General features: G+C 45.6%; 2 long non-coding RNA genes across 2 annotated transcripts; both read right to left on the minus strand.

Annotated features, from left to right (window-relative positions):
* Positions 1-4,093: 4,093 nt before the first annotated feature.
* On the minus strand, positions 4,094-11,481 carry LOC132649015 (uncharacterized). Its single transcript, XR_009587404.1, has 3 exons — positions 11,202-11,481; positions 10,131-10,404; positions 4,094-4,467 (listed from the first exon to the last, which is right to left on the minus strand). It is a non-coding gene; the product is annotated as an uncharacterized LOC132649015 (long non-coding RNA).
* Positions 11,482-12,728: 1,247 nt separating this feature from the next.
* LOC132649016 (uncharacterized) lies at positions 12,729-17,523 on the minus strand. The gene is made up of 2 exons (XR_009587405.1): positions 17,122-17,523; positions 12,729-13,929 (listed from the first exon to the last, which is right to left on the minus strand). It is a non-coding gene; the product is annotated as an uncharacterized LOC132649016 (long non-coding RNA).
* Positions 17,524-26,534: the final 9,011 nt, after the last annotated feature.

Raw genomic sequence — 26,534 nt, forward strand, 5'->3', positions numbered from 1 at the left:
ATGCTTGTTCAGGACTTAACTGACACCCTGTCAGGAAGGAGGCAGAGTCCTGCTCGGAGCCTTGCAGATGCCTAGCAGTTCTCCAGGGTGGAACCTGAAGGAACAGGTGAGACGAGATCCAGGAGATGTAGGAAGTAAGGGAACAAGGAGGCAAGAGCCGAAAAGAGAGACCTTCAGATGCTCATTAGAGAGAGGCAATGGAATGGAAAGGTAGTGCTGTGGGAAGATCAAGGAAGGTTTTATATCACGCTCCGAACACTACACACTGGAGGTCACTGATAATGAGGTTGCTTTATTTCAAGTAGCGGTCCATACCTAGGCACCCTCCCTGAAGGAAACACAAAAATAATAACATCTCCTCTGCCCACTTCCCAAGGTCAAAAGGATCAATCGAGTTATCTTTAGAGAATCCGGTTAACAAACGCAGTTACCTGCATCATCAACAGCATGACCTAAGGTGGCAGGATAAGTCAAATCGCATATTCCTGAACTCACTTACAAAAAAACAAAAAAACCCTCAAGAGCTGAAATTAAATGTTCCGTTCTTAACTGCCACCAGGAACAAAAGCTACTAAAACCTAGAACAATATTAAGCAGCACTGTAAACCGTTTTGAGACTCGCTCGGCAGGCATTTATTGGGCACTGACTGTGTGCCTCTCACGGGTCTGAGAACTGGGGATGCAAAATTGAATAAGTCTCCCAAACAAAGAGGGCTTACGGTGGTGGCAATTTCCGGCAATTCAGTGTGCTTTTGTTGTGTCTCATTTTACTGAAAGTGTATTTTTAAAGAATGTTTGGGAATTATAGCCCTACGATAAAATATGTTTTGTTTCACTTCCTTTATGACAGCAGTGACCTTCTGACCAAAAGCAAAATTCTGGCCTTTCTAAATATCCCACGTTGGCTGGGCTTAATGGGTTTTCAAAATAAATGGATTGGATTTCTCAACCTGTCAAAAAACAGAGCACGGGGGCTTTTTAGACTTGAGCGGCCTGCTCTGAGTGCAGATCCCCAAGTCTGCCGTTTGAGCAGGAGCGCAGAGGGCCAGCTTATCAGCAACCTGTTATTTTTTATGGAAGCAGAGGTCATCAGAACAAAGAAGTGAGCTCCCGGAGGTCAGGCCAACTTCAGCATGATGTTGCCCGGGCAATCAAGGCAGCTGCTGCCCTGAGCGCTCTCACTCGGGAGAGAACTTGAGATGATTTTTCTCTCAGATAGGAACCCAAGCTCCTGCCAACACCTGCGGTAGCAGCCCTGGGAGGGGCACCTGGGAGGGGCGGGGCCACCGGAAGATGATGCCACAGTCCCGGTGCGCCACGACTAGCAGGAGGGCGAACCAGGAAACAGGGCAGTGGCGGCTGGAGAGAGAGCTCTGTGAGTAAGCGTGCTGGCAACTGAAGCTTGGGAGTTCAGATCCCGGAGCAGGGAAAAGGGCTGGGTATTGTTGCAGGGTATTGTAACTCTGAGCAGGAGATGGAGATGAGGCTCACTGGGGCTTGCTGACTGCTGGCTTAGCTCCAGCTTCAGTCAGAAATCCAGGCTCAAGAGACCAAGGCAAAGAATGAAAATACAGGATACCTGACATTCTCCACGTGTCCATCCACCATGTACATGAATGCCATACTTACCGTACACGCTAGCACACACAACCAGTGACACACATACACACTCACCCATACACCATACACGCTAGCACACACACACACAACTGACACACATACACACATTAGCTGATTAATTAATATAAAATAATGCACTCTAGTGTCAGTATATGGAGATGCTTTAGCATTCAGCCAGCCTGGATTGTACCCCAGCCTCATGTGACTTTGGGGAGAGCCTCAGTCCCCCCACATCTGTGCAAAAAAAGGGGTTGATAATAATACCAATCTCACAGGGCTGTCAGTATGGTCAATATAACAGCTGAATAGATTCCCTTGCACTCAATAATTCTTGCACTCAAACCTCTTTTTTTTTTCTTTTTTGTTTGTTTGTTTTTGTTTTTGTTTTTCAAGACAGCGTTTCTCTATGTAGCCATGGCTGTGCTGGAACTCACTCTGTAGACCAGGCTAGCCTCAAATTAAGAGATCTGCCTCCCGAGTGCTGGGATTAAAACATGCACTACCACCAGTGCCCAGTGAATTTCTTTTTTCTGTGTATTTGCCTAATGTACATATGTGTACCACGTGAGTGCCCAGTGCCCAGGAAGGCAGAAGAGGGCATTAAATATGCTGGAACTGGAGCTATAGACAGTTATGAGCCACCGTGTGGACCCTGGGAACCCAACTGGGGTCCCCTAGCAAGAGGAGCCAGTGCTCTTAACCACTGAGCCCTCTCTCCAGCCCCTTCAAACCAGTACCAGCCCCTTCAAACCAGCATCTCTTGACAGTCAGCCTGGGCACTTCACAGTCCAGTCCTACAGAGGTCAAGAAAGTCCCTTTGTATACTAGGAAATGTTATGGGGCCTAGAGATTGCTCAACAGTTAAGAGCACTTCCAGAGGACTCAGGTTCGAATCCCAACACTCATTCGTGACTTAGAATCATCTATAACTCTAGTTCCAGGGAATCCAATACTCTTTTCTAGTCTCTGCAGGCACAGGCATGCACCTAATACACAGATATACCTGCAGACAAAACGTAAAATTACAATTAAAAATACATATACAAAGTTTTAAAAAGAAATACCAAAAGGGGCTCAAAAGAAAATATCTGATAACTATATTCTGTTTGTGTTTTGTTTTGTTTCAATACAGGGTTTCTCTGTGTAGCCCTAGCTATCCTAGAACTCACTTTGTAGACCAGGCTGGCTCAGATTCACCTGCCTTTACCTTCCAATTGTTGGGATTAAAGGTGTGTGCCACCAACACCCAGCCTTTAAAGAATACTTTTTTTTTAATGTGCATTGATGTTTTCCCTGCATCTGTATGAGGGTGTTGAATCTCCTGAAACTGGAGTTACAGACAGCTGTGAGCTGCCATGTAGGAACTGGGGATTGAACCCAGATCCTCTGAAAGGACAGACCACTGTTCTTAACCACTGAGCCATCCATCTCCCTGGCCCTGGTTTGTGTATTTTTGTTGCTGTATTAGAAACCTCATTTGGAGGTAGTGTATAAAGCTGAATTCTGTGACACTTCAGGGAAAAGACCCCTTCCTCACAACGAAGGCTCATTTGTACATAACAGGGCTTTTGCAGTTATGATGCCTGTCTGCTCATATCTTCACCCTGCTATCTGACATATTGTGTAACCTCGTTTTTCCCCTAAGACACAGTCTGACATGTCCCAGGCTGGCCTCAAATTTGCTAGGTAGCCAAGGATGACCTTGAACTTTTGATCCTGGGATTTGAGGTGTGCACCACCATACCTAGCTATGTGTTTCTGGTTTTCATGCCTGCTGGGCAAGCCCTCTTAACAACTGAGCTGCATCTCCTGCCCACGCTGCATAACTTTTAAAGACCTGATCCCAGAGCGTGGGTGAAGGGAGAAGAAAATCCCACAGGCTGCTCTGAGGTTCATGAAGGCACCTCGAAGGCTCGCCAGGAGGGAGACCCCTCTGCAGGAAGGGCTGTTATTACACAGAAGCAAACACACCCCTCCTTTGCCCCTCACGGCCCTCAGACTCTGCTGCCGAGAGACTAAATCCATTTCTCTGAAGGAATTCTGGGCGTACGTGCAGGGTCCAGACTCGGTGGTGTTCTGTGCCATCCCATGGGGCAAGGCATCTTGCTGAGGCTGTCTTATGAGACCCGGGGAAGTCCTAAAGTCTTCATAAAGGATGCAGTGGGGAGCAACAAACAAGAAAGAAAAGGTGGGAGGAGGGGGGCCAAAAGCTAACACCAACTGGCCAAAACCTATCGCTCTTCCGAGACACTTTTCGGAATGGGCCTGGGGGCCACGCAGCACGACTCAGAGGCGGCAAGTTAAGGATGCCGCTCCAGCCACATGGGTCCAGGGTCCGAGAACCCAGTGGGGATAATTCTGCCCTTCCTAGCCGCTGTCTGGGTACTAGCAGATGTTCATTAAATGAACATCGGGAGCTGTCCCAGGTGTTGGGAATGACAGGCCAGGAGGACTTCCCAGCCAGCGTGTGAAATAAATCGTGGAGTGAATGCCCACAGACAAAGAGGAGCACCTATCAGCACTCAGCCAGTAAACAACCTGGGAGCCACATGGCAGAGAGCTCAGAGGGCCGATGTCGCCGGTTTATGTGGCTGTCTGGCTGTTACTGTGAATTGCGAGCCAGGGAGCCGTGTTAGGGGCCTATTGAACTGGAAGAGGGCAGTCCACGGCGTTCCCAAGTTTGTCTTCTTCTTCTTCTTTATTATCGCCAGCACCTTGACCTTCACCATCAGCATGGTTATCATCATCCATCACATTTATCCTCATCCCTGGCCCAGGAGCCATCCCTCACAGCCTGCAGAGAACTTCTTTCATCTGCCAGGATGGCGTGATCATCACAGCACCTCCCTGAAGCAGGAAAGGCAGAATTAGCATTGCTGCTTTCCCAGAAGTGTAAACCAAGGCTTAGGGAAGGCAAAGGGCAAGCCTTGAGTCGCACACAAGGTCAGCACCCCATCCACAACATTACAGCTTTACTCTGAGACCATTAGAATATTCAACAACTGAGAAGGCAGGGGGCAAGCCTGTCAGGACAAGCATGGCCATACTCGATAGATGGGACCACTCTGGTTCTTGAACCTGAAAGTCTTACATCCGATGCCTGAAATAGTGTGTCTTTTAGCCCGAGCTTTTGGGCCATTTCTCCTAAGTTCGCCCATTCCCAAATAAGGCAAGCTGACATGCTAAGTGCAAGATGAGGCTGGAAACGATGGCATGGTGTTCTAAAGGGGGTCTACCAGAACTGTCTCCCTTGATGATCTTTAGACAGGGGTGCGGGGAGTGGGGAGGCAAGGGAGCTCTGACATGGCTCTGTGGGTGAACAAAATCATCCCCCTTCAGAGCTTGAGGTTAATCGGAGGGAACCAGAGGTTTTCAGATGGAGGAGAAAGTCAGGCGGAAATGGGCCTGATGCGGGTGCAGGTTGAGAAAGAATGAGAAGTCCATTCCCCACTGGGAATGCAGCCTGCTCCTGATCCTTTTGGCAAGTGGGTGCACTAGCCCGGCTCAGACACCACGCTGCCTCCTCCTAGGACAACAGGCAGCCAGCACTTTCTCAAAACCAACAGAGAGCAGGCACACTCCAAGCTCAGAAGGAGCCAGAAGATAATCAGCTTCTCGCTTTACCCGGAACCCACACTCCCTACTTCCCATTAATGTCACTCATTCTATTTTTAGGCTTAGTTTTATCAGCTCTTCCTATGGACTAATCTTTGAAAAGAATCTCTTTTTTCATTTCAAGAGTAACATTTGCAATGAAAAAAATTAATATAGATATGTCAAAAAAGGAAAAGATTCAAATCGCCTGTAAGGTTTCCATCTAAGGGGGGAAAAACAGCCAGTTTATAGCTGTGCTTTGAGACTTTGTCCTGGGCTTGAAATTGTCACTGTTGTGACAATTAACAAAAACTTTAACTATACTATAATTAGTGTTTATTCTACCTCCTATTCTTAGAATCAAGGGTCATTACCTCTTTGTTAACCATGTAGACTGAATACGAAATATCTGAAGATATTTTATTGCATAGCCATCTTACAGATACCATAAAATCAAAGGCAGGTAATATTTATTAGAAATATCCAGGCAGGGCTCAGAGACAAATCGCTTGTGCCTGAGCAGTGTTCTGTGTCTCCAAAGTGGCCATGTAAAACTCAAAGCCCACGGGGAGCCATACATCATCACTGCATAAACAATAATAACAAGTCTTGATTTATATCTTCATATTTTCTGCCTTGTTCTTGTGGAAAAGTTGGTAAGAGCTGATTAGACTGTTACACCTACTTTTTTTTTTTTTTTGGAAGATGGAAGATAGGAGAAAATATTACCACAATGAAAGAAGGAGAAAGCCCAAAGGAAAAATCTGTTTAAAAAAAAAAAATCGAGAGCTTGTCAGCGTGATACACAGCTCTGAAGGTTAGAGTGAAGCAAAACAAATGTGTGAGTTATTTCTCGGATCAAAAGTTTCAATCATCTTTTGGGCTTGCTTCTTAGATATTTGGATAGCTGTAAATGATAAGAAAGATGGCAAACTCGGGGGAGGGGAGGGGAGGGGAGGGGAGGAAATTCCAGAATGAAATGCTTTCGGGTGAGACTGTCTTTCCCTGTGCTTCTAGCCAAGGTCTTCATCAAAAGAATTCCTATCAGTGGAAAGGAGCCGAGCTTAACATTAAGATGAAGGCGTCCCTTTCTTATGATGATAATCCTACCGAATCGATATGGGGCAGAAATGTGTGCAGAGATATGTCCCTAAGCCAGGGGCCTCAGCTTCTCCACACAAACAGTCACCTGTGAGACATTACTTGCAGGACTTTTTCTTTACCTATGTATACGTGAGGGATGAGTCTGTGCATGTGTGAGTGCAGGTGTGCACAGAACCCAAAGGGAGTATCAGAACCCCTAGGGCTGGGGTTACAGATGGCTGTGAGCCACCTGATGTTGGTGCTGGGAACTGAACTCATGTCCTCTGCAAGGGCAGCAAGTGCTCCTAAATGCTTAGCCATCTCTCTAGCCCATTTTGCAGGATTTTAAAGAATGTATAAGTATGCAATTATTTCTCTTATAATTTACACACACACATACACACCACACACACACACATACACATATAAACACACACAAACCTGCTTAGCTAAATCTGAGTGCTGCATGGCTAAAACAATTTCTGAATCTACTGGTTTGGAGTTTATGGCATTTTAAAGCCTATCCGAGTCTTGGTGAACCTTCAGTGCTGATGATGAATCCCCTTGTGTTTATTGAAATTTGCTTCCCAAGAAATCAGACAATAATCCCAAGTTAGAAAAGAGATTTGGTTCTTAGAGTATTCTTCTTTAATTAGGAGAGAGGACTTACTTGTTTGAAAACATGGTGGCTTCTATTGAGAAAGTTTCAGAAAAAAAAAATTATGTGAGCTAAGTTGAAAATGTGTGTGTGTGTGTGTGTGTGTGTGTGTGTGTGAGAGAGAGAGAGAGAGAGAGGCATGTATGCATGTGAATTTATAGAGACAATTGGACGTAGTCAATTCTCTCCTTCCATCATGTGGATTCTAGAGATCTAATTCACATTGACAGGCTTGGCAGCTGGTGCCATTACCTGCTGAGCTACCTTGCCAGCCCTCAACATATATGTCTGTAGCGAGAGTAATACAAAAAAGAATGAAAAGAAAGCAAATGTTGAAAGGCCAGAATAAATATCCTGCCCTATGAAAATAAGCAATGAGGAAAATCCAGGCAGAGGGTGATGTCAAAGGGGGTTAGAGAATGACAGAAATAGCAAAAAGTGGGAAATGATGCTGGGTGCAAAATAACCCTTATCATGGTCATTAAGATAAATAGAGGGGCTAGAGAAATGGTTCCACAATTACAAGCATGACCTGGTGTTCCTGAGGACTTAGGGTTGATTCTCAGTACCTACAGGCCGGCTCGCAAGCATCTATAACTCCAGTTCTAGGGGATCTGACGCCCTCTTCTGGCCTCTTCAGGCATTGCAGGCATGTAGCACACCAGGGAAACTGCTGCGGGTGGAATTAGTCAGCAGACATCTCACTGAAGACAGAACGCCTAAACCTGAAGGATGAGAACAGGCCCACACTCTATTTTTAAGATTTAAGGAGCTGTGAGAAGAGGTTTCCATGACCAAGCACTGTTAGAAGGCGGCCATGTGCTCAAGAGAAAAGGAGAAGAGGAGAGCCTATAGTGAGGAACTTGGAGTCCGTTCTAAAAGCAACAGTAAGCAGTAAAGTAATAATAATAATAATAATGATAATAATAATAATAACAATAAATCAAAATTAAAATCTTAACCAAAGGCATCGCAGATTGTTTTAAAAGGTTTCCTTGGCTGTACCTCATATCGTATATAATAGGATGGGTTTTAGACTTAGTTGTAAGAGCTAAAAATATCAGGAACCCAAAAGAAGATAAAGAAGTTTGTCTTTATGGCCTTGGTTTAGGCAATGGTTTATCAGATATGACCCCCTGAAGCAGTAGAAGAAAGGGAGGGAAGGAGAGGAGGAGACAGAGGGGGAAGGGAGGAGAGGGGAAGAAGGAGGATGAGGAAGAAGAGGATTTGAGTTTTCAAAATTAAAGAATTTATGCTTTAAGCCCACGATGGTGGTGTTCACCTTTAATCCAACATTCAGGAGGCAGGGGCAGGAAGATCACCGTGAGTTCAAGGCCAGCCTGGTCTACAGATTCAGTTCCAGGACAGCCAGGGCTACACAAAACCAAAATACAAACAAAAACATTTTTATGCTTCTGCGTGTGTCACTGTGATGGCCAGTCTCCACTATCAACTGAATATTAACTGGATTTGGAGTCGCCTAGAGAAACACCTCGGATACATCTGCCAGAGTGGTTTCGCTGATGACGGAAGACCATCCCAGAATGCAAGCTGCACCAGGCTGAGCCAAAACCCTCCTTCTCTTCTCTTCTCTTCGTGGAAACAAGAAAAGGGACTCACAGAATCATAGAGAAGGAAGAATTAGAACCTATAGAATGGGATATGATACCTGCAAACCATGTGTCAGATGAGGTCCTTGTGCGCAGATTATATAAAGTCTCATTATTCAGACTGTCCTCATTTTAAACTTTGCAAAGGATATAAAATACACAAATAGCCAGGATGCATATCAGAAAATGCCCGTGTTACTAATCATTAGGGAAGTGAAAGTCAAAATTCAAGTCAAAATAGGACATGACCAGACCCACTAGAATGGCTGCATTAAAAAAGACAGGCAAAACCTAGTGCTGGCAAGAATATGGAGAAATTAGAGGGGTGTAAAACAGTGTGGTCACCTTTGAATAACAACGTGACAGCTCTTCAAAATATTCCACAAAGCTGGGCATAGTAGCACACACCTATAATCTCAGTACTTGTGAGGCAGTGGTCAGAAAATCACAAGTTCAAAACCAACCTGGCCAACATAGCAAGACCCTGTCTCAAAAATAAATAAATTGCATATCCACATAAAAAGCACAGCCCTTCCACAGGACCCAGCAATTCCACTCCTGGGTATACAAACAATAGGAACAGGAAGGGCATATTCCCTCCCAAGAAAGTGTGCACGCATTTAGAAGAGTAAACATTTATCTTTAAAGCTTACATCCATTTGTCAATCCGTGGACAAAAAAAAAAAAATTATACATGTTAATATGTGAACATGAAAATAAATACGGGAACATTCTAAAGCGTGGGTATGTTCAACTATTTAAAAAATCACTTAATTGTAATGACCCCACAAATTAAAAACATCACACCGCTACAGCAAGCTGTCACACAGGTAAACGTTGAAAAATGGTTTGCTAAATGAAGGCCGCAAACACACAAGACCTGTGGGCCTATTCCATTTTCATGAAACACTTAGAATAACTGATTCCATGGGGACGAGGAGAAAAGATTCATGGTCTAGGAGGCAAGAAGCCATAGGGAGTGGTTGCTATGGGTGTGCACCTTTGCCTAGGGGTGGTTAAAATACTGTAAAATGAAGAGTGAGCTCACACTTATAATCCCAGCCCTCCAGGACTCCGAGGCAGAAGGAACGCTGTGAGATCAAGTTCATCTTATGCTACACAGGAGCCCTTGTCTCAGTAACACACGCACTCATGAACATCAGTGATTATCCTGTACAATAGTGAATACATACTAAGATGTATTCTAAATGGCTATGTATTTTTAAAGATTTATTTATTTGATCTATTTGAATGCTCTATCTGCATGTACACCTGTACGCCAGAAGAGGGCATCAGATCACATTAGAGATGGTTGTGAGCCACCTTGCGGTTGCCGGGAATTCAACTCGGGACCTCTGGAAGAGCAGCCAGTGCTCTTAACCTCTGAGCCATCTCTCCAGCCCTAAATGGCTATATTTTATATTACAGCTTCAATAAACAACCAACCACAGGACCAAAGATCACTTGACTACTGTACAGAGAAAGTGGGGAAAGATCCTAAAGGGGAGGGAGTGGCAGAGTGACCAGTTTGAAAGCTGCCCCAAGCTGGGCACGATGGTACACACCTTTAATGCCAGCACAGGCAGGAGGAGCTCTGTGACGTCAAGAGCAGCCTAATCTACACAGAGAGCTGCAGGCCAGCCAGGGCTACGTAGTGAGACTCGGGAGTACGGATGAGAGGAGAGGGTTCATATGAAGTGCCAACGCTGCCACCACTGTTCATGGGCAACTTCTGTGTGTCCTCTCCAACCGTCCAGGTCAGGGCAAGGCAACCTTTAAAACATCCTTTTGGCATCCCGAGTAGCACCCATCAGCAGAGAAGGACTAAAGAGTGACCAGCTGCTCAAACAAGATGGAGGGAAGAAAAAAAATCATAAGCAACATGATAAGATTATAAAGAAATCTGGCTCTTAAAGACCCCCTCAAAATAGGACACTGTGGGGCAGTGAGATGGTACAGAGAGTAAAGATACTGGCTGCCAAACCTAACAGCATGAGTTCAATCCCCGGGACCCACATGGTATCATAGGAGTCATTGCTAGCACACAAGAGGTTGATGGCAAGTGTTAGCTCACTTAGCTGCCCAAATGATCCCTTTAAGTGGGTACTATTTTACACCATCCTGCTCCCCATTTTACAGGCTTGGTAAAGTCAGCCGGGCATGGTGGCACACGTCTTTAATCCCAGCACTCCGGGAGGTAGAAGCAAGAGGATCTCTGAGTTCCAGGCCAGCCTGGTCTACAGAGTGAGTCCAGGACAGCCAGGGCTACACAGAGAAACCCTGTCTCAAAAAAAAAAAAAAAAAAAAAAATGGCAGAGCCAAGCTTCAAACCTAGACATGTAGGCTCCATGCTGTGCTTCCAACCAGGATGATCTGTTCCTGGGTATGGGCTGAGCTACAGTTTTCCCTCAAAGCTAACACATAGATGCTTTTGATAAATATTTGCAGGATGAATCTTTGGTTAGCAGAAGATGGCTGTTCATTTGTTTAGCAAATATTTGAGGGCCTCTGTATGCTCAGCACCATTCTGGACCCATGAAGGGCTGGCATAACACAGATGTTCAGCCCCTCACAAGACAAAGGAACCCCTTCCCTCTCATCCCTACCTTTGTTTCAGGAAATAAGAAGGTCAATACCTCTGAAAGTCTTTTCTTTTCTTCTTGGTTGTCTTTAACCCTTTTTGTTCAGAAGACAAGCCTCCTTGAGGCGTCTACCTGAAGGGAAAGGCATATCTGCGTCTCCATCGTGTGACACAGCATTCTTGGCCTCCTCCCATCTCTCCTCCCCCTGGTCATTGTGTCACTTCATCCTCTCACATCCTCTCTGCCAGAAACATCTTTCCTCAGTCACTGGTTTACCAGGTAACAGGCACACTGCCAGTCCTATGAATAAAGAAATAAAGGGAATTCGTCCTTCCTAATATGGCCCAGCAGTTGAGTATAATCTTGCAGAAGCCCTGAGTACTAGCATCTATGTCTGGTACCTCAAAACTATCATAACTCCAGCTCCAGGATATCCAACACTTCTGACCTCTATGAGCACCGGTACTCACATAGTTAAATATAACGATTTTATATATATAGTGATTTTTCTAAACAAAGAAATTTGTGGTTCTTTAGGGGAAGAGAATTTTAAAAAGAATGTCCACATGTTTCTATGTGACCATGCTGTAATAGAACATTGGTTCTCAAGTCCCTCAATAACCTGGCTTCAGAGCCATTCAATTTGGCTATGCCAATATTGTCTAATGTCCATCAGGCGTAGAAGGATAAGTGGCATTAAAAAAACCTTGTACCAGCCAAGTGCGGTAGCACATGCCTATAATCCCAGCACCCAGAGAGACAGAGGCAGGAGGATCTCTGCGAGTTCGAGGCCAGCCTGGTCTACAAAGCAAGTTCAGAACAGCCAAGACAAGAGAAACCCTGTCTCCAAAAACAAAACAAACAAAACCTAAAAAAAACAAAACAAAACAAAAAACAACAATGCCTGTATCACCCAAGTTGTAATTCTAACAATTATAGCCTGGGGCTATAATTAATTATAGTCAACCCTACGTCTGTGTGTTCTGCACCCTTAGTGTCAATCTATCAAAATTATTTGAAATAAAATAGCAATACAGGGGGCCGAGGGAGTGGAGCATGTGCAGGACGAAGCTGTGGTGCCCCTCCCCTGCATCACGTAGACGAGGCGTGGTGGTGAGGTCCAGGGTTGCCAGTGTTCAACGTCATCCTCACCTGCACGGTTAGTTTGAAGACAACCCAAAATATGTAAGACTTCATGTTTAAAAAAGTATATAAAAAATTACATCAAGCCAGGCAGTGAATGAGAAGCAAAGGCAGGCAGATCTCTGAGTAAGAGGGCAGCCAAGACAAGTTCCAGGACAGCCAGGGCTCCACAGAGAAACCCCGTCTCAACAAACAAACAAACAAAAAAAAAAAAACCTGCCTTTAATCCCAACACTCAGGAGGCAGAGGCAGGCAGATCTCTGAGTTCAAGACCAGCCTGGTCTACAGAATTTATTTCAGGACAGCCAGGGCTACACAAAGAAACCCTGTCCCAAAAAGCCGAAAACAAATAACAAAAGCATATCAAAACAAAATAGTGAAATGTTTTAAAATACAGAACAACTATTTACACATTATTTGCAATTGTATTCTGTAGTAGGGGTGACTTAAAGTACAAGGTATACAGAGACTGTGCATTGATTATGTAGAAACACTACACTTCTTCACATAAAGACCCGAGTAGCCATGATTTTGGTACATCCAGCAAGTAGCAGAACCAACCACCATGGAAACAAACAAACAAACAAACAAACAAAAAGCAACTATCATTTGTTTAGCAGGTGTTAACTATAGGCGTGTTGTTCTATGGTACTGTATTGGGTTCTTATACCTCTACCCCCTTTCCAACCCTTACTCACCCTAATCCCTTCCAACCCCCAACACTGGGTAGGCGAGAAAGAAGGTTAGAGGGGAAAGAAAACCTAGACCTCTATTGGCTGCTTCCGGCTGAATAGGGGCGTGGTTCCCTGGGGCCAGTCCAATCCAAAACAGCAAAACAGCAATAGCAAACACAGCAGCAGGACGACCCAACAGCAGGGGAGGGGTCCTCTCAGCGCCCTCCCACTTATACCCTCTCAGAAGGTCCCAGAATTAAGCTATCCGCAGCTGGCACAAATCGTGCCCCTGCCAGAGCATGAGGCACATTACAGTCAGCCGCTGTGGACAATCTGAAGCAGCCCCATATTCCACGCCTGGGATTAAGAACAAAAACATAGTCGCATGACCTAACATAACTGGGTTTTGGGTGTTTGTTTGTTTGTTTGTTTGTTTGTTTTAATAAACCAAAGTTCTCACTACAGTTAACAAGGAAAAGAACCCTGGCATCCATGTAACAAACTTCTATCGGGCCCAGCTAAAGAAATGGAAAGTAGGAGTGGCGAGAAATAGGTCTGTCGCCAAGCCTGAGAACCTAAATTCAATTCCTGGGGCCAACGCGGTGGAAGGAGAGAACCGGCTCCCTCAAGTTGTCTTCTGGCCTTCATGCACGGGCTGTGGCACCTGTGTGCACGGGCTGTGGCACCTGTGTGCACATAGCTGAACACACACACACACACACACACACACACATCTGGAATGTTGCTAACCCGTAGTTACAGTAAAGGCTAACAGGACGTATGTGTACCGATTTATCACAATCTGCCTGTGTCTGGCCACCCAGTGGGTGAGGCCGTCCGACTGCAGACAACACTGTGGTGTTCCTGCGCATGCCCACCCCTGGTCCACCGCCGCTTCCTCTTGCTTTCAGGCTCTTGGCTCAGGCTTCGGGAACCTCGGGAGTTGACAAAACCAGCATCGCCACCTGGAGGACAGCACGAGAACTGGGGTAAGAAAATGATTTCAGGGCTCCAGATAAACGAACTCAGCTGTTTTGGGCAGTTGTGCTGTGCTAATGAGGCCAAGCTCGTAGGTTCGTCCCCAGAGGGACCAATTAGCTTGACACTGAGAGGCAGGCACCCTTTGGAGCACAGCCTCGGTCGTTACCCTTGGCCCCCAAGTCACATTTGTGTGGCTGTTGGTCAGGAAGTGGCTTCGGAAAGCTGAACTTATTTTTCATAATTTCTTATGAGCCCAGTCGTAAAGCCGTGTGGAAACAACACGGCGAAGATCTGTTCCTACCCCTCAGAGCCGTGAGCCTGAGGAGTGTTTCCTCAACGGTGTTTCCTCAAATGAGCCTGACACTCTAGCAGGAGACGTGGAGATAAATGGTTCCACAGAGTCAAATTAGCCGAGAAAACATTGATCTAATCAGAGGGAGAGGGTTCTTTACAGGATTGCTCCTCAGAGCCATCTGCATGCAGATGAGGGCGGTTAATTGTCTGAGATGTTATGTGCGAAGCCTCCCAAGTCTAGACAGCCACGGGCAACCTCCCTTCTCCCGCCCCACCCTCTCGTTACAAAAAGAAGAAGAAAAAATGGTTTGAAGTAATTTTAAGTAATAAACTCTCTGGCCCGGGGTGTGGTTACCTCTACAAGAATATGTATTTTGAGAGACAGCTTGTCCACAGGAAAAGGATCACGTTCTATGGCCACGAGTAATGTTTTAAAGTAGATTCTACGTGATACAGTGTCCTATTTTGAAAAGATAGCGCACTTGGGAAGAAAAAGAGCCACTCAAAAAAAAAAAAAAAAAAAGAAAAAGAAAAAAAAAAGCACCAAAATATGAACAGTGCTGACCTGTTGCAGTGGCTGTTATGTCTCTGTGGTCTGTGTTCAGACTTTCCCAGTGAGCATAGAGCCAAAGTTTAAAATCATGGGGCTGGAGAGGTGGCTCAGCAGTTAGGAGCATTTGCTGCTCTTGCAGATGTCCAGGTTCAATGTCTGTAACTCCAGTTCAAGGAGATTCCCCACCCTCTTCCGGCCTCTGAGAGCACAAGGGATGCCTGTGGTGCACAGAGATACAGGCAGCCGAAAACACCCCCACACAGAAAATAACAATAAAATCGGCAAGGTAGGGTACACACACTTTTAATCTCAGAGCTTGAGGGGCAGAGGCAGGCTGATCTCCATGAGTTTGAGGCCAGCTTGGTCTACACAGAAAGTCCCAGGATATCCAGGACTACAGAGACCTCATCTCAAAAAGAAAGTTGTCATCATCATCATCATCACCGTCATCATAGGGGCTGGAGAGATGGCTCCTCTGTTAAGAGCATTTGTTGCTTTTTCAGAGGTTCTAGGCTCAGTTCTAACACCCACAAGGTGGCTCACAACCCTTCATAACTCTAGTTCCAGGAGATCTGATGCCCTCTTCTGACCTCTCTTGGCACCAGACATACATACAATGCATGCACAATCATACATACAGGCAAAAATAATCAAACATATAAAACAAAAGAAATAAATATTTGCCAGTCTGGTCTACAGAGTGAGTTCCAGGACAGCCAGGGCTACACAGAGAAAGCCTGCCTTGAAAAATAATTAATAAATAAATAAATAAATAAATAAATAAATAAATAAATGTTTAAAATGGAACTATAGAACACACGTTTTAGGAGAGTGCGCTATATTCATAAGATTATTATAGGACTGGGATCCTTGTTAACGCTTAGGGAGGGTAGCTGAATGTCTAGACAATGAATCACCTAGATTATCTCATTTAAATGGCACATAAAGCAGATGAGATAAGGTAGCGCCTTTTGTCCCAATTTAAACTTGAATGAGGGTGACTAACCAGAAAAATAAACCATCGAGGGTCAGAATTTGAACCCATTACATCTCTCTCCCCATCTACCCCCCAGCAACAACACACACTAAGTACAACCAAAAGATTACTCCACCAAGGAGAGAGGAGTAAAGGCTGAAAAAGACGGCCTCATTGTAGGCCGCTCAGGGTCACTTAATTTGTGCTCACTTAATTTGTCTCGTCCTGACAAAATGCCTGGCAGAGCAACCTTAAAGGAGGAAGGGTTTGTTTGGGCTCACGGTCTGGTCTAGGGGTACAGTCTACAACAACGGGAAACTCGCGGCTGCACGAGCTGAAGGGTGCGAGCCGCGGGCTTTGTCTGCAGCGAAGAAGCGGAGAGGTGAATGCTGTGCTTTCTGCCTCCTTTCCGTTCGGTCGGGGACCCCAGCTCACGGGCTGGCACCCCCACATTCAGGATGGGGCTTCATCCGTCAGTTACCCTAGTCTAGGCAGTCTCTCACAAGACACCCGTATCTCCATAGTCCCCCACAATCCAGAGCAGCAGTTTACCTTCCCAGGGCTTCTGGATCCCATCACGCTGATGATTCCTGTTAACTCTCCCACGTGCCAAGAGTTATTCTGCGTGGTGACATGTAACTACAAACTGATAACAGCAGGCCCTCCTGGGCCCTTAAGACCTGCCCTCTGATCGCTTTATATATATATATATATCTTGGGCCACCTCTCTCTTGCTCTCTCTCGCTGACCACTAGAACTCCTTCTAGTTTTTTTTTTTTCTTCTCCTCATTTGGATGAACAGATAATCCTGCACTCTCACACCTCTGCCCCTATTTTCAACTCCATCCCCTATCTGCTGTAGCCAAACACTATGAATACACTCTGTTGAACAGCCCTTGAACCCAAGCACAAAGGAAAAGGGAAAGTATTTCTTCACTGGTAACAAGCATACTTCCCTCCCTGAAAAGGCAGGCTGGCTATTGTCACTTTGGCTTGGAATACTATTTTATTCTTCATTTCACATACTTCATAGCCATCGGTTCCTCCATTAATTCTATCAGACAGATGAGAAAACTAATGGCATCAGGTATGATGGCCCACACCTTTCATCCCAGCAGGGAGGCAGAGGCAGTTGGATCTCTGTGAGTTATAAGCCAGCTGGATCCATACAGTGAGTTTCAAGCCAGCCATAGTTATAGAATGAGATCCTGACTAGAAATAATGACAATAAAGAAAAGAGAAAAAAAAAAGATGGAGGAAGGAAGGGAGGGAGGGAGGGAGAAAGGGAGAAAGGAAGGAAAGAAAGGAGGGAGGGTAGAGGGAGGGAGGGAAATGATTGTTGTATCTATTTACCTCTCTGACAGCAATGGTCACCTAAGAGAAAATTCCTCCTGTTTCTCTGCCCTCTCACCCCATCTCTGTTTCCTCTTTAGGAGTTGGTCAGTTCTCAACAAGGGAAAATGATTTCATTATGCTTAATTCTTTAAATTACAGGAGATCTCTTTTCTCCAGCCTTCTGGTGTGAGGAGGAGTGGCTATTACACCCTTTCCCCCACTACACAACCATTCCCCTAATCCAAGCTCCACAAAGTTGGGCAACTTTTCTGTCCTTTCACCGCCTTCTGAGTGAGCTTGCAGCTGACTTTCTCTACCAGCCTGGTCTTGAGGAGGGAGCCGGGCTCAGGGCAGAAGGCACCACAAAGCAATCTTAGACAATGTGTTCTTCATTACATCCGCAAAATGCCACCAGCACCTTTGACCAGACGTTAATACCGCGTGACTTTGACATCCTGAGATGGAGCTGGAGTTTGAGAAATGGGCTGGGGGTTGATTAGGGTCCAAAAATAAATCTTTTCTACTGCCACGAAGCAGTTACAGTTGCTCAACTGAAATACCAGCCCTTTGGAAAAGCTATCAAACTCACTCATGCTCTTGGGTAATAGCAGCTTCCCAAGCATTTTCAGATGCCTAGTTGGAAACACAGTGCCGAGTGAGTTAAGCGGACACAATCCATTATGTGAGACATTTCCAAGACAGGGTATATGTTTCTAATGCTCGCACTGACTGGCTTGGACAGATGCCCAACTGCCCCTTTCAGCCTGGCACATTATCCTCACTAACACCGGTCTCCCATCTGCTGGGGCTACAGCCCCAGCATCCCCAGATATTATGTCACATGACCTCAGAGCAATCCTTAATTAAGGGTCCATTATTGTGCCTGACTTGCGTGTGGAGAAGCAGCCTTCTAGCCATTAAATACCCAGCCCCAGACAACATAACTGATAAATGATGGAGTCCATTGAAATCCAAGTCCCTCTGCCACTGCTATCCCTGTCCTTCATCAGAGAGCTTTATCCACATGATTATGATTTGTGCAGAATGGCTTCGACATGATTTTTGGAGTTGGGTGACCCTGCATTCAAATTCTAATTGCATAAGTCAGTCGGTTTCAGGAGAAAGGGTTTACTTTGGATCCTAATTTTGGAAGCTTCAGCCCATGTTTTGTAAGTCCTTACTCTGAGGCCTAGTGAGGAGCAAAGCTGTCACCTATGACTGGAACATAGAAGAGAGAGCGAGGGAGACACAGAACCTCACTACCCTTCAAAGGCTCACACCCCCCAATAACCAGAAAAACCTCCCACTTAGGCCCATCATTCAAAGTTTCCATACCCTCCCAATTGCACCAAACCTTTTTGGCCTATGGGCCTTTGGAGGACATTCTAGGTCTGAACTTTAACCCTGTCTAAATAATTGCAGCTCCTGAAACTCATAGTGACACTAGTGCCCAGCTTACAGGACAACAAATAAATATTTTGCAACCCTATTACATCCAAAGATCCACACAGCTCAGATCCAGAACCAAAATCCTTTTAATTGCACAACAGGGAGAAAAAGATTTTTATGTCAACACTGTTCTTTACAGATGTAGAAAGCCTCCTGCCCAGGGCGAGCACTTAATTAGTTGTAGCTATTATGAGTCTTTTTACTTTTGTTACATTTTAAAATAACCAGCCAGTCACAAAATATGTTTCAAATTATTCTTCTCCTCTACCCTCTTTAAAAAATCTGTACATGTGTGTCACGGCATGCATATGGAGGTCAGAGGACAGCTTACCAAAGTCGGTTCTTTCCTTCCACCCTCTGGGTCTTGGGGATTGAACTCAGTCAATCAATGCATCAAGGTTGGCAGCAAGCATGTCTACCCTCTGAACTGGCTCACCAGCCCGTTTCCCTTAATTTGTACCCAAACAGAATAAGATGGTAGCACGAATCCCATCTTGGCAGCCCCAAGTGCTGGCCCCTCAAGATTCAGTTAGAACAACAGTGTAGAGGTATTTTAATCCAGCAACGTTGCTACTCTGGCTGGAATACAAACATGCCCTTAGCACACAACTTTCAACCCAAACAAGGAAGGTAAAGTTAGTTTGTAGAAGGAAGTACCACATCTGTCTAATTGAGAGGCAAACAAAGTTAAGAATCAGAGAAAGATTTGACAGACTAGGACATGCCCAACTCTCAACAAAAAGGAAAGAGAGGCTACTGAAGAAAGAGCAGCACAGCTACTGAAGAGAGAGAGAAAGAGAGAGGAGGCAGTTTTACCAGGACAGTTGTACAGAGACAGGTTGCAGAGAGAACAAGCTAGAAACAGTTGAAAACAGAATGGGCCAGAGAATAAGAAGCCAGAAGATTAGAACAGATTGCCAAAGTTAGTATGAGGCCAAGCAGAACAATTCAGCCAGAAGCTGAAAGAAACCAGCTTGAATCAGTCAGCGTGGAGAGTAAGTTTTGAGCCAGACACCTGAGTTGAACCAGACAGTGAGAATTCATAAAAAGCAAGAAAGAGTGAGTTTATTCAGCAGTAAGTCTCAGAAGATGAAAACATTCTATGTCTAGATTAGATTGTACAGAGGCTAGAAGCTTCTAGGACTAGGCCTAGATTATCAGTTAGAGGCAGTAAGCCTCCAAGAAAACAATTACATCAGGAGAATAAAAGTTACTATGCTCTCCTGGCAGAGAAGACAGGAAGGTGCTCACAAACCTGACTTAACCACGTGTCCTTGGAGAGGAAAGGCTGGAATTCAACTCATAGATTGCCCTTTGGTTCACTGTAAGGCAATCTGTGTCTGACGTGACCCTGCAGTCCCTCCTTAATCCAAGGCTTGCTCTAAGGAATGACTATCACCAGTAATTTCACTGCCCCAAAGACTTGGAGGTTCACATAACTGACACCATAAAAGAAAAAAAAGCCATGTGTGCATACACCTTGCCTTCCTGATACAGGAAGATGGGTCCTGTGTCCCAGACCCCCATATGCCCTCATTTTCTCCAAAGACTCACTTCTGTGTGCTATCTTTTTCTCTCCTGGGCCGTCAACTCTCTCTCCTCTGTGTTGTTTCTTTCTGTACACAAACACTTCTTTAGAAATTCTCCAGACAGCCAGGCGGGAGGAGGAGGAGGAGGAGGAGGAGGAGGAGGAGGAGGAGGAGGAGGAGGAGGAGGAGGAGGAGGAGGAGGAGGAGGAGGAGGAGGAGGAGGAGGAGGAGGAGGAGGAGGAGGAGGAGGAAGAAGAAGAAGAAGAAGAAGAAGAAGAAGAAGAAGAAGAAGAAGAAGAAGAAGAAGAAGAAGAAGAAGAGAAGAAAAAAAAATCTCAGGAGGCCAGCAAGAATGGGAAAGGGCACTTTTGCCTAGCCTGATGATCTGAACTCAGCCCAGAGGACCCACATGGTATCTCCTGACCTCTATATAAGCATCGTGGTACACATGCTCATGTGTGTATTAAATAGCAAATAATTTTCAAGTAAAAGATGCGTGAGTGTATGCTTACGCACCAAGTGCATGCAGTACCTGAAAAGGCCAGAAGAGGGCACTGTATCCTCAAGAACTAAAGTTAAACTTTTTGACGGCCATGAGGATGCTGGGGAATCTTGGTCATCTGTAAGAGAAACGAGTATTTTTAACTGCTGGGCCATCTTTCCAGTCCTGGGCCATCTTTCCAGTCCTCCCACCCAACTTTCTAGATCGCTCAGTAGGTTTTTGGCTACCTGGCATGTAAGATTTCACCAAGGAGGAATCTTCCCTTAGGGTGATCCGAGTTTCTCTCTCTGTGGTTGACGCAGACCCTCACACAGGATTTAGCCAACTTCAGACAGAATTTTCTTCCCTGAGAAATAGGCTGGGAGCCCAGAACAGCAGAAAAAGTGTCTCTCGAGCAAATCCGTGCGCGAGCTGACGACTGGGAAAACTGCTGAGCTGAGTCAAATGGGAGCTGAGTTCAAACACCACAGCCAGAGGCCAACAGGTTGCCAAGATGAAGCAGGCCGAAGCCGCGCTGAAACCCAAGACGCATGGCAGGGATTGGAAGCCAGGAAGAACGGTGTGTCTGTCCCGTCCTGCTGTGGTTTAAATAAGAATGGCTCCCATAGGCTCATAGGTTTGAACACTTGGTCCCCAGTTGGCGGAACTGTTTGAGCAGGGTTAGGAGGTGTGGCTTTATTGGAGGGGATGTGTCACTGGAGGCAAGCTCTGAGGTTTCGAAAACCCTCCCCATTCTGTCTCTCTGCCTCCTATTTGCAGATGAGGATGTACGCGCTTGGGCTGGAGAGATGGCTCAGCGGTTAAGAGCAACTCGGCACAAGCCTAGACATATCCGAGAAAAGGGTTTGGGATTTTGTTTTGTTCTGTTTGTTTGTTTGTTTGTTTGTTTGCTGGGGTTTTTGTTTGTTTGTTGTTGTTTCGCTTTTTGAGACAGGGTTTCTCCGTGTAACAGAGCCCTGGCTGTCCTGCACTCCCTTTGTAACCAGGCCGGCCTCGAACTCACACCTGCCCTCTGCCTCCCAAGTGCTGGGATTAAAGGGATGCACCACCATGCCTGGTGGAAAGGGGAATCTTAGCCGAGAAAAGGCTTCCATAAAACTGGCCTGTAGGTAAATCCCTAGGGCATATTTAGAATTAATGATTGATGTAGAGAAGTCGCAACCACTATGGGCAGTGCCATTCCTGGGCAGGTGGTCCTGGATGGCTTGAGGAAGCAGGCTGAGGAAGCCTTGGAGAGCAAGCCTGTAAGCAGGGCTCCTCCATGGCTTCTGCTTGGGCTTCTGACTCTAGGTTCCTGCCTTGACTTCCTGCTTAGGCACCCCCTCCCCCACCCCGCGATTGACTGTGACTGGGGACATACGAGCTGAAATAAATCCTTTCCTCACCAAGCTGCTTTTGGTCTCGGTGTCCTCTCAAGCAGCAGCCGTAACTAAAGCACCCAAGATGGCCATATGTGCCTAGCTCTGAGCTTAACAGCAGATGTCCGGCTTGATGCTCTCCACCTCGCTTGGTTTTCCCAATAGAAGTAAGATAGGTGAGTTAAGAGCAGTGGGATGTGCCTGTGGTCCCTGCACTTGAGAAGCTGAAACGAGGAGGAAATCCTAAGTTTCAAAACCAGCCTAGGCCAAACAGCAAGACCCCATCTTGAAAAGAATAAAAATTATAATAATAAGGTAGGCCATTGTCTCCCGCCGAACAGATGACAAACCGAGACCCAAAGAAGTTGCAGCCCTTTGATCAAGGCTATGTGATAAATGCATGAGAGATCCCGGTGGCCATAATCCTGCCCCTCCAAGTGTCTGGTTACAGGTTCCTCTGTGCATACCAGTGTGCCTTCTCAGAAGCTGGGATGGATTTTTTTCCTCATCCACCATCCGCGTGGATGAGAAATAGGCAGTCAGCACTGTTTCATAAATGCATCCCTGTTACTTCTGCAATAGTGCTCTCACCCGTATATAAGTTCACCAATAAGTTAATATCTATAGCCACGGTCCTCACACCAATGTGGACTTCTGAGTGTCTGCCATTGGCCATCTGGGCTAGTTCCAATGTTGAGGTTTAATGCCCAGCATTGTAATTGTCTCCTACTGGAACAAAGAACAAGAATAGGAAGACGTGGGTTAAGCTAATGAAAGAAAAATAACATTTTGTGTCTTTCATGGAACTATTTGTGATGAAGCCAATTAAGCAATTCGGTAATTATACAAATTAGAGAAACAACTCTGGATGGTGCTAAATGAAGTCAGCAGCCTTTTCCAGTAAACTTAAATATCATTTCCACTTGAAAAATACTAATATATTGTAAAAAGTACAGTACTCCCCTGTCTCAGCAAGATAAAAAACATTTTCAAAATATTCCATATACAATTAAAGAGTGTCGGGCACTATGATTTGGAAAGGGGGTGAGAACATGACCTTCTTTTAGCAAGCTGAATTTGGTTGATAGTGTGCCAAAAGTATGCATCTGTGTCAATATTTTAAGTCTGTGGTTTCTAGCTTAGATTTAACATTGTGATTTCCTAAACCCTCTGTAGGATAACTCCATGGCACCCTCTAGTGGATGACAAGAACACTTGGTGCCTGAGGAGCCATCTGTCATCTGTTCCTGTACCCATACACCTGAAAGTTCTCACAGCTCAAGTTCTTTTGGTTTGTAGACATGAAGGATACAGGAACGTTAACCGGTTTAAGGAAACGGAAATTCCCCTCTATCGCTCACTTTTAAAACGTAAGCTTTAATCACTTAAGCAGGCCGTAAAACATCTTTTCAAAGATTCATAAGAAGTGCAGTAGTCACTTTTCTCGTTCCTATGATAAAATACCTGCCAAAAAGGCAACTGAAAGAAAGGAGGGTTTATTTTGGCTCCAGGTTTGAGGGTAAAGTCCATCCCTGAGGGGCAGATGTGCCAGCAGGAGGCACATATGGTCACATTTCATCTACAGAGAGATGAATGCTCATGTGCTGCTAACTTTCCCCTTAATTTTTTTTTTAAATTGTATCTATATGGGCATTTTGCTTGCATGTGTGTTTGTGCACTGCTTTCCTGCCTGGTATCTAGTGAGGCCAGAAGAGGGCACCTGATACTCTGGACCTGGAGAGATAGCCAGTTGTAAGCTGCCACATGGGTGCTGGGAATTGAACCCAGGACCTCTGAAAAAGCAGCCAGTGCTTTTAACCACTGAGCCATCTCTCCGGCCATAGCTTTCTCCTTTTTAGGAAGTCTGAGACTCCTGCCCCTGGAATGGCCACATTCAGGATAAGTGAACCTTAGTTAACCTAATGTAGATAACCCCTTGAAAATATGCCCAGAGGATTGTCTCTTTGGTGGTTCTAGAGCCTGTCAAGTTGGTAAACTATATTAGCCACCACAAGCACACCATTATTAAACCATAACCTTCCGCTTTGTCCACCATCGGTTCAAGGTTGTATCAAGGCAAAGTGTATTCAGTTTGACTTTAAACATCTTTTAAAGACTTTTAATGGGTTCAACATAATTTCAAAGCCCAAAGGTTTTTGTTTGTTTGTTTGTTTTTCCTGGTACTCAAGGAAGTCTCTTAACTGTAAGCCTTGTAACATCAAAAGACAAGTAGAACTATCAAGATGACTCATCAGGCAAGGTACCTGACGCCAAACCTGACCATTTGAGCTTGATCCTTGGTGATGAAAGGAGAGAACCAGCTCCCACTAGCTGTCCTCTGACCTTCACATGTGTGCTGAGGCACACAACCACTCATACCAGCCCGCACATACATACATATGCACAGAATAAACATCCCCATTCCAAGATGGGGGAGCGGGGGATAGCAAGGAAAAATAGAACCAAAGCAACACCAAAACCCAGCAGCGTAAACACAAATCCTGCAACTGCACGTGTGGCTGCCAGGCCTCATGACAGAATCGCCTGGGCTCCAAAGGGCTTGACTAGCCGCTGATCTCCTGTTCTGCCACCAGCAGCACACATGGCCCCTTTGGTGAGCTGAACCCACTCTACATATAACTCTCCTCAGCGGGTGTCCCAGGGACCTGGCATCTCCAACATCCCGCAACCTCCATTACGACTCAGAATTTCTCTTCCACGGCTTCATTCGGTAGCCTCTTGCAGGCCCCTTGCAGGAACTCTGACTCTGCCACGTAGTGCTCAGCCTCAGAGAGTCTCAGGAGCTGTGATTCGAGATTCTATGGTCCCCTCAGTCTTGCGTCTTTCATGACTGCAAAACAAGTACCATCTTGATGACACTACCAAATTCAGCTGTCGGCCCCGTGTGGAGTCCGGCCCTCACCCACCCACTACAATTTTATCAGCTCCTGTGCACTGTCTGTGTGGATGCTTTCCTAGACCATCACTTTAAAAGAGGGGCATTCTCAGCTAAACCCTCTCTCTTTTTTAAAAATGTATTTTTATTTTCAGAAGTTAGAGCCTGCAGTGGTATGCCCTTACCCTCAGGATGCTCATCCTCTTATCCCAGTACAGAATAGGTTTTCCTATAAGGCCACTAACCTCTTTGTGAATTTTGCATCACGCTCCAATCCTACTCATCTCCCCATCCCTTCATATCCGCCCTCTCCCCTTCAAACCCCACCACCACCAAGAGAAAAGAAAATAAGATAAAATGAAAACAAACAAAAATCTTGCCATGTTGCCTACACATCTTTACTTGCAAATGTTCGTTGACACGAGTCATTGGTTTGTTTCAAGACTTCTGGCTTCTGCTGCGCTGTCAATACCGGATCCTCTCAGGGATTCCTCTTGGATGTCCTGTTGTTACTCTGTGTCATGGAGATCCTGCAGCTTTAGATCTACAGGGCCGGCCCTTTCAGGCCCTTTCGTGTGCTCTAGCAGTTCATAGATGGGGTAGATGTTGGAGTAGGCCAACTCAAAGCGCTGGATCTGGGCCTGGGAGACCGCTGAATTGGTCACTTGCCAGCTCTCCTGCACCTCACCATCAGGGTGAGATATCCTACTGCTGCTTTTGAATCTGCCTTTCCTATAACTTTACGCTCGTTTACATTTTCCTTGTCAAACTGCACATTTCTTGTATCTTTTCCTTCCACTCTGTTCTTCCTCACAGTAGGCCGGCATGAAAGCAATAAGCAACAGCCATGACACAGCCTATATGCTATCCTGTGTGAAACTTCCTTCTCCAAACAAGCCAGCCTACATCTAACTCATCCTCAGCCACGTTTTCAGGACATATACAGAACACAGCCAGATTCTTCACCAGGCTCTAGCCTGGCTCCTGATGGAGTCCATGCTTACCCCTGAAGCCTCATAAGCCAGGCTTTGGTTGTCTGCATTTTTCTCGGCATTCAGGTCTTCCAAATCCCACCAGAATGGTTCACTCAGCTCCGCTTACAATATAGGACTGTTCAGCACGAAATTCCAACCCTTTCACAGACCAGTTTCAATAGCCTACAAACCACATGCCCAAGCTTATCACAGAAATAGCCTCTACTCCTCAGTATCAATTTCCTATCTTAGTTACCTCTCCTGACAAACTTAACACAGAGAAGGGAGGGTTAATTTGGTTCACAGCTGAACCATCTCCCAAAGTTTATCTAAGTGGCTTATCTAAGTGGTTGTGGTGGCGCACACCGGTAGGATTTGCTGAAGGAGGCAGAGGCAGGAGGGTCACGAGTTCGAAGCCAGCCTGGGCTACACAGTTTTGGGCTGGAGAGATGCCTCAGAGAATAAGAGCACTGCTTGCTCTTCCAGAGGTCCTGAGTTCAATTCCCAGCAACCACATGGTGGCTCACAACCATCTATAATGAGATCTAGTGCCCTCTTCTGGTGTGCAGGTGTACATGCAGACAGAACATTGTATACATAATAAATAAATCTTAAAAAAAAAAAAGCTTATCTAAGCATACAGAGATGTGGGTTGGAGTTGGAGGCTGGTTTGCAGAGGAAGCTCAGGAATCTCCCAGGAGGAAAAGACTGATTGGTCCATTC

This window comes from Meriones unguiculatus, chromosome 18, assembly GCF_030254825.1.
Source record: "Meriones unguiculatus strain TT.TT164.6M chromosome 18, Bangor_MerUng_6.1, whole genome shotgun sequence".
NCBI lineage: Eukaryota > Metazoa > Chordata > Mammalia > Rodentia > Muridae > Meriones > Meriones unguiculatus.